Source organism: Cyprinodon variegatus, unplaced genomic scaffold (assembly GCF_000732505.1).
Source record: "Cyprinodon variegatus isolate N-32 unplaced genomic scaffold, C_variegatus-1.0 Scaffold241, whole genome shotgun sequence".
NCBI classification, from domain to species: domain Eukaryota; kingdom Metazoa; phylum Chordata; class Actinopteri; order Cyprinodontiformes; family Cyprinodontidae; genus Cyprinodon; species Cyprinodon variegatus.
The window spans coordinates 269,974-273,685 of NW_015150694.1; positions in this window are offsets into that span (position 1 = coordinate 269,974).

Here is a 3,712-nt window from a genome sequence, read left to right on the forward strand (position 1 = left end):
GATGGATGGATGGATGGATGGATGGATGGATGGATGGATGGATGGATGGATGGATGGATATTTTAAGGAAAACATTTTTAAGGAAAGGCAAAAATAGAGTGGCCTTTAACATTGACAGAATACTTGATGCATGTTTTATATACAGTAAGTATTTAATTGACCAATGACCCCAAAAATATATAAAAAAAAACAAATTTATTTGGTTGAAATTTCAAAACTTTAATTTTGTTTCCTTTATACTTCAATAACTTTTTGATAAGATTTTAAGATTTTACAGAATACTTTTCTTCTTTTATGCTTAAAGATCTGTTTTAAAGCAAAAAGCTTTAAAACCGAGAGTTTCAAGGACATTATAAAGCAATAATTACAAATATGTTTTTAAAAATGGTTCTACTGAATTCATACCTTCACCTTAATATGTAATTCATCAAAAGGCGGCATTGTAAGTTATCCCAGGGCACACTTCTTTAGATAATTTGCATATCATTATGTTTTCAAAAAATACTATGAAGCATTAGAATTAAATATATATATATATATATATATATATATATATATATATATATATATATATTTATATTAAAAAACAATGACTAAAAATGAGAATTGTTCAGAAAATGCCTTCAAGTGTGTATTAAAAAACCCAAGAATTATGGTCTTTCACCTGACATAAATAAGTAAAGGTTATATTTGGCTAAGTGGTAAAAACTATCTTAATAGATCTATATAAAAGTTATCAACATTGAATGCAGTAGGAAATAGTTAAATAAGTTTAAAGTCTTTTGCTTTAAATATACTCTGCAATTATCTATTGGATTATTGGACACCAACAAAGAGATTCAAATACAAGAGGCATCAAATAAAAGCGAGAGGCATCAAACCAAAAGACTAAGAACCTCTCCAAAAGCCAGGTAGAACAATGTTGAGAAGTACGCATCAGAGTGGGATTATAGAAAAACAAAAAAGAACAAAAAAGAAAGCAAAGCCTAAGGTGATTGAACAATGTTTTGCAGGGTAATATATATCTGTAGCTGCACCTTAGTATTTAGTATTAGAGTGTATTTTGGAGCACCTGTAACCAAACTCCTGTGGGTTGCATGAATGGGCATGCTTGTGTACAGTATAAAGGATTTACAAAGCTTCATCAGAAAGAAAATATGCTTAATAGTAGGTGTCGGTGACCCCAGACTCACCCTACAGGGCACGGGACCTATAAAGAGGAGACCCTGGAGGCAGATATCTAGAGACATTCCAAAACACAAGGAGGGTAGAAATAGGGACGGCTGCCCCAACTATAAAAGGGCACAATAGAAGGGCACCAAGGTGCCGCGGCACTGAGCCCTGGGCTCCATCAGCGGCCAGTCATGAATAAGGTGTACCCAGATGAGAGCCCAAGGGTCCGAGGCCTGGGAGTGCACCTACCACTAGAGGGGACCTCACAGGGCCAGAAGGCTTCATCCAGGCCCAGCAGCTGGAAGCATAAGATGGGAAAGGAGACAGGCCCTAATCATACTTGGGACCTTTGATGTTCCAGTAGGTAAGGGGAGCAAACACTCAACCTGGGCTGGGATTGGGAACCAACAAATGGAAGAGAGCAGCAGTGTAGCCCAGGTCTAGCCACAGTAATCCCTCAGAAACCACCCCCACATATGCCACAGCAGATATCCAATCCCCTGACGAGCCCATCCCATCCCCAGCCAATCTAAGCCATTCCAGGTCCCCCACATCCGTATGGCGTCAGTCCACCCACCTACTAAATTAAGGCACGCAAGCCATCTGATCCCAGGTGCCAGACACCCCCCAGCATCCCCTCACACAACTGCATGCACAGTATTCCAGCAGGGTCAGGGAAGGCAGACCCCACATCACAAGCGGAGATGCATCCGGGCATTTGGTTGTATCCCACCTTCCACCTATATCATGTTTTTCAAAGTTTTGAAGAGCAACACTGAAAAGTTCAAAGAGCCAAATGCAGCTCCAGAACTGAAGGTTGCATAGAGTCTAGATCGAATAAAACCCCAACTAACACACTGTTTTCTCAGTAACCCAGTTAAGCTGCTTCATGGTAAAAAAGGAGTGTGTAAGTGGGTTACTTTTTTTTCAATTTTTTTTTATACGTGGGTTTAAAGCATGGTTTTTGTCCTTCTCTCTGTTTAACATACTTTGTGGAAAGGTGCTAATGTTAGCCTGGCTTGTTTTCATTATGCCATCCCTATTCTGCCAAAAGGGGAGATACCGACGTTCAAAGACTCAACTGCAGGCAGTCTGTAAGTGAAGCTGCTTGTGTTACTTTTTACCTTACCGTATAAGAGGCTGTGAAACAATGGTAAACAAACCATGGCAAACTCCTAATATTAAATGCAAACTTCTCATCATTACAATTTGTGAGATAAAAAAAGGTATGAAAAGGAATGAGCTCTATTGTCTTTCTCCTCAAAATGATTGCATAGGAATTTAAAGACAATTTCAGAAGGATTGCATATGCGAAATACCAGGTTAAGGCTCCTTTAAGAAATTTAAATTGTGAAATTCAAATTAATTTGCTTATACTTTAAAATTCCTTGGCATGTTACTTAAATAACCGGTTATGGGTGGAATTGTGAAAAAAGTACATTTAACAGTAAAAGAACCCGTCAAAAAAAAAATTTCCATTATGTTCTGCATTTTACATTCCCATGTTCTTTTCTCTGACTTTAGTGGCCTGTATGTTAACTTACCTTATAGACAATCACCTTTGTACTGGGCCAGAGTGTTTGGTATATATCACAGCCAGCCCTAAGTACCAACAGAATCAGTCCAGGCAAAGAGGTGATCCATCATGTGATGCCTAGCTGTAATATATCTCTCCGTCTCAGTGACCATAACTCATCCTTATAGGAGCTGTTGAGTACTGCAGTGTTAGCAGGGACAGGAACAATAACTCTTGTACAATAATGGACCCCTGCACAGCCATGATGACAGACTAGCCTTTGTTGTGTGAATATATTCCTTATAAAAATATTTCTTCAGTTAAGGATCTTTCTTCTGGAAGTCCCATGTGAAAAGAAGCTTGGAGGACAGATGATTTTTTTACTCTCCTTCGAACATCTGTAAGTACTGTTTTAGAGGTCCATGTGAAACGTGGAGAGATGTCATTCACCAGTGCCACACACACGATGCGATTTTATCGGGTTTGTGAATAATTTTAATTCAAAATGATGCATTCATAAAGGTTAGATAAATGGATTTTCTGATTATTTTTATTTTATTTCTTTATTATAGCTTTCACAGCATGAATAAATAAATACAGTTTACAATAACTTACTTTTTGTTTTACGGCTCAGGTCTTGCACATGGACCTGATTGGGTAAGGACCTGCTAAAACGTTTCAGGGATTTTTTACTAAGTTGGATATGTGTACAGCAAAATTTTGGGATATCATATTTAGATCCTAGCTGAGATTTTACATTTAAAGCAGTCATATTTCATTATGTAGGCCTAAGAGAAAGTTAAATATAAACAATACTGATCACAATAAGTATATTAATCACACTCTATTATGAATTTAAAGTGCTACATTTTAGAGCAAGTACGAATACACTGAAGACACTGAGGATAAAGGCCACCTCAAATCTCCAAAAGATGCTAACTATTCCTATTCCGAAACCATAAAATACTGTCTCCTGGTCAGCTCAGTTATGCAGCATTATTCATTTAAAAATGTAGTCTTGTT